This window comes from Gossypium arboreum, chromosome 3 (genome assembly GCF_025698485.1).
Source record: "Gossypium arboreum isolate Shixiya-1 chromosome 3, ASM2569848v2, whole genome shotgun sequence".
NCBI lineage: Eukaryota > Viridiplantae > Streptophyta > Magnoliopsida > Malvales > Malvaceae > Gossypium > Gossypium arboreum.
Window position 1 is genome coordinate 22,171,944 of NC_069072.1, and position 10,176 is coordinate 22,182,119.

General features: G+C 31.8%; 1 non-coding gene across 1 annotated transcript; it reads right to left on the minus strand.

Annotated features, from left to right (window-relative positions):
* Positions 1-1,793: 1,793 nt before the first annotated feature.
* On the minus strand, positions 1,794-1,900 carry LOC128291209 (small nucleolar RNA R71). The gene has a single exon (XR_008280985.1). It is a non-coding gene; the product is annotated as a small nucleolar RNA R71 (small nucleolar RNA).
* Between the last annotated feature and the right edge of the window lie 8,276 nt (positions 1,901-10,176).

Below are 10,176 nucleotides of genomic sequence, written 5' to 3' on the forward strand. Positions count from 1 at the left end.
CCCTTTTTCAAAGAGTTGTATTTTACACGGAAAAGGATAGTTAGAGAGGAAGAAAGCCAATCCAAAGCCTATATAAACACCCTAAGTATGGCTTAGAAAGTCTGCCCCCCTCCTCCAGAACTTTTCTGGAGTACAGAACCACACGCCGAGAATTACTTGAAGGAAGCCAGACGATCCATCCCAAAAACTGAAGCTACTCCAAGACTGAAGATCTCTCTCAGAATTCCTTCAGGGGTTTTAGAGTTTTCTTTATGTTTTGTTATTTTCATACTTTTGAGATGTACTCTTATTTTATTATGAACTAAACCCCTTAGATACCTAAGGGGGTTGAAACCTATGATGGATCTTGTTATTATTATCTGAACTGTATGATAAATACTTGATTTGTTATTAATTATGTGTTATTAATGCTTGAGTTAATATTCCGGGTATTAATTCATGATTTGATGTGCTTATGCAGAGGAGCAAAAGTCCCTGTCTAAGAGTAGATTTGGCATAATTAAGCGGAGTTGATTGAACGCCTAGAAATAAGGTTACGAGATTTTACCGGATTAGGGTGAAACCTAATATGGGAGTCCATAGATCGATTTACTACTTCCCTAGGGGTTTTGATTAAGAAAGAGATTTCGATTAATTCAACTGAGGGCTAGATGTTATTAGTCTCGAATGAAATAATAATATAGGTTAGGGAGTCTCACGGATCAAGTCAAGTGAATAAATCGTCTGGTTCAAAGTCAGATAACAAGTGAAATCTAGGTGGATTCCTCCTTGGGTGTCGTCTTTATCAATTACTTTTCTTCAAGTCTTTTTCCAAATTTTCTCTTTGCTTTAGTTTAATCAGTTAATTAGTTTAGTTAATCAATTTAATAAACAACCCCTCTTTATTTCTAGGTTAAATAAAAAAAAGATAGTTATTACTAGTACTTTTGGTTCCCTTGGGTACGATATCTCGGTCTTTCCGTTACTATACTATTGTTCGATAGGTGCGCTTGCCTTTTCGTCGTGATAATAGTTAGTCTAGGTTTGATCTTCATTATAAATATTTATTACTTGTTACGAATCACGCGATCAAGTTTTTGGCACCATTGTCGGGGAACTGAAATATTAGGAACACTCAATTTTATTACTTTAGCCATTTATTTTTCTTGAAATTTAATTTTATTTTATTATTATTATTTATTAATTTACTTTTTCTTTCTCTTGGCAGGTTTTTATAGTTTATGACTAGAAGAAACCCGTCGGGACCATTACTTTTTGACGAAGAAATCAATCGCACAGTTCGTAGAAACCAAAGAGAAATAAGGCGCAGCTTAAGATACACGGAGAACGAGCAAGAAGACGATACTCAACCCCCAACCGAAGAGATGGCTGAAAACGAAGACAATCAGCTGCCTCCTACAATTGTGGCTAATCAAAATCCTGCTCCACGTACTATGTATGACTATGCTAAACCTTCTTTAACAGGAACTGAATCTAGCATAGTTAGACCTACTGTAACTGCAAACACTTTTGAACTGAAACCTAACACAATTCAAATGATACAACAGTTTGTTCAGTTTGACGGTTCGCAGGATGAAGATCCCAACGCTCACTTAGCAAACTTTCTGGAATTCTACGATACATTTAAAATCAATGGCGTTTCTGATGATGCCATACGTCTTCGGTTGTTCCCTTTCTCACTGAGGAACAAAGCTAAACAGTGGTTGAACTCGTTACCACGAGGGTCTATCACTACTTGGGAACAAATGACCAAAAAATTTTTACTAAAATACTTTCCGCCGGCTAAAACGGCTAAATTACGTAATGATATCTCTTCTTTTGTGTAGATGAATTTAGAAACACTTTACGATGCATGGGAGAGATACAAGGACTTACTGAGAAGGTGCCCTCACCATGGGTTACCGCTTTGGCTTCAAGTGCAAACATTCCACAATGGTCTGAATCCCTCGACTCGGCAAATGGTTGACGCAGCTGCTGGTGGAACCATCAACAATAAAACACCGGAAGATGCCTATGAGTTTATAGAGGAGATGTCACTGAATAACTATCAGTGGCAAGTTATGAGGACAAAGCCAATGAAAACAGTCGGCGTTTATAACGTCGATTCAGTCACCATACTCTCTAATCAGGTAGAACTTCTCAATAAAAATATTGATGGTTTTCTTAGTTCTACGCAGGTACATCCAGTAATGAGGTGTGACTCAAGTGGAGGAGGTGTGCATACAGAATATCAATCCTTCAATCCTACAACCGAAGAGGAACAAGTCAACTATACAGGTAACAATAACTTTATATCTCAAAATAACCCATACAGTAATACTTATAATGCAGGTTGGAGGAACCACCCAAATTTCTCCTAGGGTGGTCAAGGAAATCAAAAGCCACAAAATCCTCAGGGTTTTCAACAGCCACCTTATCAACAAGAGAAGAAACCGAACCCTGAGGAGATGCTTTCAAAATTCATATCAATGTCAGAAACCCATTTCCAAAATACCGAGACAGCACTTAAGAATCAATAAGCATCGATCCAAGGGCTCAAAACTCAGATAGGCTAGCTATCCAAACTAATCTCCGAATGACCACAAGGTAGCTTGCCAAGTAACACTGAACCCAACCCAAGGGAACAGCTCAACGCAATTAATATCCAGAATGACGAAGGAGTCGTTGAGCCTTAGCCGAATTTCCACTTAAGCTCTATCACATGCCCGGCATATGCATACAAAAATAAAAGTAACAACACGCTTACCTTGTGACTTAAACTCTGGCTCCCCCTAATCATCCACACGTCACTCCCCAAACCCCTAGGTGGTGCCACATGCCACTTTACCACAGATCTTTTTGTGTCCTATTTTACCACCTCAATTTTAAAAGCCCAAATCACCAGAACCCTCTCTCTCCAAAATTAAAATTCAGGAATTGCCTCGAATTAAATTTACTCTTGGGCCTTTTAAAGGCCCACCAACATACTCAGACCCACACCAGACAGTCAAAACACAGTATTTCTAAAATTCATTAAAAATTATAGAAATCCCGAAAATTGGGGCGTTACATTGTTGACTTAATATATGTTTCATATAAGAAATGAAATTAAGTACAAGAATTGATAATGTCATTTATATGAAAATGATGCTTGAGTGAACTTAGTATAAGGCTAGGATACGTATGGCACGCCATTAAGGTTATAAGCATGATTAATTAGGGATTTTACAGATTATTACGAGATCTAGCATTTGTTGCATATCATCAAATTATATGTATCATATGTTAGCCCGGATGAGAAACCTCGATATAATGTCAACTTGTGTGAGTAACCCTGAAATACTGTCAACTTGTATGAGCATTACATTCTTGTATATCTGAGTTTATTTTACTATAATTCCACCGAGCGATGTTCAATTGATTGAAAATAAAATTTAATTCATGAATTGAAAATGAAATGGTATTGATTATACTTGACATATAGATTGCTATATGATTTTGTTTTAAATGTTAACAGTATTTACTCTTTGAGAAACGTAACTAACGTATTTGATTTGTGGTGATATTGCATGTATAGAAATGTGTTAATGTGCCAAAGGAAGTTAGGTTGGTAGTGTTAGAGTATGCCCAAAGACCAATCATGGGATGATTGTAAAAACATACTTATTTTACCTCGTTTATTAATATAAGGCATTGTCATTATTATTTCAGTTTCTTTTCTGTGTATATAAATAAATTGTTTTATAATAATGTCCTGAGAATAATATGATTATTCTTAAAAGGTCCTTAGTAGATTATTATTGTGGGCTTGGACAATAATAATGCATTAAGACTAACGTGTAGTTTATTGATGACAAAGTGCTGTCATTGACATGGGATGTCAAATTCAATACATAAGTATGTGTGTTAGAGAACAACATATTGGACTGACCCACTATGAGTATGTTTCTTGGATTATTATGTAATAGTCACAATATTAATCATAGTGATTACTATGTATACAATCCTCAGACTTGAGATCATCATTATCCCAACATCGTGAGTCGTATATTTTGATTAGTCAAACACCTACCATAATTGGTTTTTCTATAAAGGTTGATGTTGGATATACCATAATCTATGTAGTGGGATATAGTTTATCAATATAGGATTTGTCCCTCCAACATAATGGGAGCAATATCTTAGGCCACTTGATTCAGTGAGACTAGAAATGCATGGCCATGCTCAAATAAGTCGATATGAGATATCATACTTATTTGTTTATCGTAGTCTACTCAGGATATCAAGAAACATTAGATGGATTGTGCAAGTGTGACTATTTCATGACTTGTGTCCATTCTATAAATAAAAGACAAAAGGATTTAATACATAAAGGGGTTAATCACAAAGAGATTATGTCGAATCATGACTTCTTGTAACTTAGGTAGCAATGATGCATTGCTAGATTCCACTCATTGTTTGTAATATTAGAATTGTTCTAGTATTACTGCTAATGTTACAAGAACCTACAGGGTCACACTCTATGACTGAAACAAACAGAATCCAAACATAGTTGGTATTGCTTTTAGCTGTCACGTGCATTAAATTGATTATAGAATCAATTTAATTAGGCGATTAAATATCGAATCAATTATATGTACAATTATATTGTACACATAATGAGAACATGGTTAAATTAATATATATAAAATTGATTCATATAAAATTTAACTAAATATAATTTACGAAATCCTTGTTGTAATTATTGTAATTAAAATTTACGATCAAATATTATTATAATTATTGTAATTGTAATTTTTCGGTCAAACATTATTATACTTGTGGTAATTATAATTATTATATTCGGTTAATTATTATAATGAATTTTAATTCATATTAAAATATCAACTATTTCCGAATTAGGAAATATATGGTTTTTAAGAAAACCTAATATACCTGAAATAAAAAGAGCGAGTTCTAGCCGCCATTATATAGTGAATTCTCTCTGAAAAGTTTAAGAGAGTTCTTGTTTTTCGTTGTGACATCAGGTGGATTACGTAGAGATCGAAACTTTTTGTAGCGGCTTGAAATCGACATACAATTGTGTAATCAGTTTCACAACAGTTATCTTTGGTTTTCCAAACGATTAAAGGTAATCATCCATACCCTTCTCACTCTGATTCATTCCTCACACATGGATCCTTAGATGTGATCGCCAGATTTAATTTTTTCCATTGCGCCATGAGGTATACTATTGTTCTTATAGGTAGCCTAATAGAATGATTTTTTATACTTTAATGCTCAAGGTAGGCTTTAGTTTTCATATGACATCCTATATGTTTACCCCATTTATTTTCCATTTTTCTTTGTAGATTGTCACTTTGTCGAACTCATCAAGCTAGATCATCTCGGAGCTCGCACTATCACCAAATTGATAACTTTTTTATCATTTTGAGTCAAGGATTGTGGAATGTTTATAAGTGTTTTGAGTAACCTTTATTATATATAATTCTTTACAAGTTGAATATGGTATTAAACTTGATTTATGTGATTTAGATGTTAGTTTTGGTATGTGGTTTAGAAATGCATGATTTGGCATTTGCTATGCCTAATTGATTTGGTATATTTTAATATATATGCTCAAGATATGTATGGCATATGAAATTGCATGTTTTAAAGTCGATTTGCATAGGTAAAATTGGTATGGAATGACTTGGTAAATAAGTGATAATTGACATTGAATTGTTGAGGTTTAAATTATGTGCATGTAATGAATGTCTTGATGAAAATTTGAACATAGTTGTTTGAACTATTTGGAATGTTTTGGTAGGTTTTGAGACAATTAAGAATAGTATTTTGATGCATTTTAGAATGGTTGAAATGGAAACTTTGGAATAGGTATCAAATGACTCAAGTTTTACCAAAAACAGAGTCCACGTCCTGATAAGCAACCTACCTCGTAGCAACGTCGACCGCTAGTGAGTCACGACACGATGTCGAATGGCCTGATGACGTGACGTGACGTGACAAACTATTTGGTGACGTCACAATGTGTAAGAGATGATGTCACGACATTGACCCTAAATTTTTAAAACTTTGTAATTTAGTCTTATTTTATGCTCGAATTGTCAAAAAAGCTTCTATAAGCTCGATTAAGACTCAAGATTGTTTGTTAAACCAAAAATGAATGTGATTGATGTTTGAATGCATGTGAAAATGATTATTTTATTGTGAATTTGACTGTAGTTGCTCCAAAAATAAATGTAGCAACTTGTAGCTCGAACTTAACGATCGAATCAAGTGAGGGGCGTTAATTTCTAATATGTTCACACTATAAAATTTTGATGTATGGCAAGGAAAGAAAGTAAGCATTTGTAAAGGGGAAATTGCAACATAAACCCCTCTACCTTTTTTATATAAACTTTAATGGTATTTTTCAAGTAATATTTTTATAATTACTCCTTCCAATTTGCTTATATTCAACTATTCAACATGCAATTTTACATAATAAGTCATTGTAAATCTTAAAACTATTTAAGAAAAAAAAATTAAAAGTTTATAACTACTTTTAGAAATTAAAAACACTATTAAAATTGAAATAGTATTTTAAAAATATAAATAATGTTACAATAAATTATTTAGTGGCCACAATATTTATATTTAATTAGCAATCTACGTTCACTAATTAATAATTAAACTCAAGTTAGAAACTATATATATAAATAGAATTTGACATAATCTATTATTAAAAATATTTATATTTTAAAAATAATTTGAAAATATTGTTTATTTAAATTCAATCAAATATTAATTATCATGCTTTTATAATTAAACATATATATTATTATGTTTTAATTTCGTAAGCATATTATTATGGTCGTTTCAAGGGCCATTGAGACTTGATGTTTAAAACGTGTTCGAAGAGAGTTTGGATTCAAGGGTCATCTTGACTTGATCTTAGATGAAAGATTCTGCTTCAAGGGCCTTCTAGGTTTGATCTTGAAAAAAAAAATGAGTTTAGCCTTCTTTTTGTCGATTGAATTGGATCGAAAGGCGACTACTTTCAGAAATGGCTTTTGACCTCCTTTACGCATTTGAATTAGATCGGAAGATGACGTTTCCCTGAAACTAATATAGCGTTTGTTAGAATTTCTTTAAGTTATTCAATTTCTTCAAAGTTTCTACAAAGAATTTTGGACTCTTGTACGTGTGAATAGAGGTGTTCATGGTCGGGTTGGGCCTAAGCATGATATTAGCATGCTTTATGCTTGCCCAAGCCCGGCACGACTCAAAATATTGGTCTAAAATTTCGTCCAAGCCCACTCATATTTGCAAAAGACTAACCCAAGCCTATTTTACGCCTGCTCATATTATTTTTTTAAAACTTTTTAAAAAATATTTTATTATTTTATTTTAATATTTAATAATATTTTTTTCTATTTATTGAATTTTTTATATAGCCATCTTACCATTATTTTAATGTTTACATTGGAGTAGTATTATATATTTAGTATAGGTTTTATTTTTTTAATTTGTTATAAATTACATAATATATAAAAATAACATAATATAAAGTATTATAAATTTAAAAAATGGATCTGGTCGGGCCAAGCTCGAGACTTAAATGTTCAAGCCCAAGTCCGTTCCATATTTTAAAGCAGACCTAATTTTTCCCAAGCCCATTTTCGGATCTAATATTTTTGCTCAAACTCTCTCAAATTTTAAGCAAACCTTGGGCCTAGGTAGGTAGCCCGACCCATGAATTGATCTACTTGTAAATGTGTTTTTAATGGCTTGGAGGTGACCTCTTTTATAATTTCAGCCACTTAAATAAAAAGAATTCTTGTAAAATTTAACTTCTTCATTTAAGTGTATTACAAAATTAAAATTTATTATTTCTTATTTACCTCTTATCAATTTAATTAATTAAAGATACAATAATCGTTAAAAAGAATATGCTTTCTTTATAAAAGAATTTTAAAATGATTTAATTCCTTAACTTGTCTCTTTATTAATTTAATTTAATTTAATTAATGATAAACAATAATGACATATGATGAAATTTGATTGGTCCAAAATTTCTCCTCTACACTATTATTAATGAAATGTTAAATTTGCGATTTTTTTAAAAAAATATTAAATATAATTTAATTAATACATACCATCAACTTGTAGATCTTATTAGTGTTAAAATATTTTCCTATGTTTATTTGTGTAAAAGAAAGTTGATGAATGAAAAATCTTTTCCTAGTCAATTGCAAATTGAATTTTCCGTGGAACATTTTACAAACTTTGTCTGAAGCTTTAACCCGCCATAAGCTCTTCTCAAAATGCCATCACCTGCGCCTCTCGTCGATATCTCTCTGCTCTAGGATGGCTTCACAAATCAAGTTTGTTTTCTTGACAAATCAACTAAGCATAGATTAACTTAAGGGTTTTTTCCTTGAATAATATAAAATAAATAAATAAATACGAAAATAGGATAATATAAATACTATTTACGAGAATAGCCAAAACAACAGTAGAATACCGATGTTGCTTGACCAATCGACGACACCACTTTATTTTTTTAATTATTTTTTTCAGTGTAGCCTGATCAATCGACAATACCTGTATTTAATACCGAAAAATATGAGTATTTTTAAACAGTATACGAAAAAAAAGAAAATAATAACAATAATAATTTTTATTAGTGTTAATAATTTTTATTAGTGTCGCCAATATGTCAGGCAGCACCAAAAAAGTTTCAAATTTTTAATTTTTTTAAGCTGAAAAGAAAAAAAAGAGTGTTTTAATTTTTCTTCGAGTACTAAAAGATGAGCCCGTGAATGATGGGTCACATCCACGTCAGCCGTCAGGCTGGTGCCGCCCTGACAGATTGACAACACCAACTTAACGGCTGGCGCAGATGTGACCCGTCAATCACGACCTTGTGTTTTAGTACTTGAAAAAAAAATTAAAACACTAGGTTTTTTTTTTCATTCCAGCTTAAAAAATTTTAAAAAATATTTTTTTATTATTATAAAAAGGGGTTGGTTTGGTATCCTAACCCCTACACATTCATTGTTGTTTCAAAAAAATATTTTGAAGCTCTTCCCCCTATTCAATTACAGTTTGGTTTTGAAGCTTCTCCTCTCCCTTATTAGTTAAGTTTCTTCAAAAAACAATTTATCATTTTAATTTTTTGCAGCAATTCATTTCGATGGTGTTATTTTAGAAACAACCGTTCATTTTATTTTTGAAACTTGCCAAAAAACCAGAATGAGATTCAATAGGAATGTGTTTGTTGATGATATGAAAGAGAAGGTCAGTGAAAAAATTTTCCAGCGTTGTGAAAAGAAGATAACGAAACTGTAACAGCTCGTTTTCAGTGAAATTGGAACAGTAATTTTGGGACCATAAATCTGACGTGAAAATATTTATTTTATTATTATTTTAATGTCTACAGCATCTTAGTAATATCGTATAAAAATTTCGTTAAGAAATTTTACTGTATGCATGCTCAATTCGATAAAAATGACTAAATCGTAAAAGGTATAAAAATGAAATTCTAGTAGCTAAATGTGTCACATGGCTATAAAACTTTAATGTAAGAGTCCTTATGTGGTAAAAAGACCATTAATGAAGTGAGTGGACATTTATGGGCATTTTATCAAGTGATTTTAATGTTAATGGTTAAGGTTAATAAGGTAAATTAAAAAATTAGCATAAAATAAAATAAAGAAAAGAAAGATATCATCTTTCTTCCATCTTCACCACCAACATTAAACTTAAGAAAAGCCATTGGAGAAGCTTCAACATTCGGCCATCACTCTTTGTCTTGCATGTGAGTATTTTTCATCCCATTTTTAATGATTTCGATGTTTTCAGAATCGTTGTAGCTTAATCTAGCTAGCCCAGGGACTAATTTGCAAAACTGTTAAAAGTTAGGGTTTTTCCATGAATGTATATATGTTTTTTGTGATGTTTGATGGAAGAAAATGAACCTTTGTTGTTAGATAAACAACTTTTGTAAAGTGATTTTGGTTGACAATGTTAATTAGGGATTAAATTGAAAATGTGAGATATTCATGGTAAAATTGTGAAAATAATGAAATATATGAGTTGCTAGAGACCTATATGAAATTCAGCTAGCATGGGTTAGGGATGAAATTTCATGAATTTTAATTTATGAACTTAAGGACTAAATTGTAATGAAATCAAAATAATAGGGGCAAA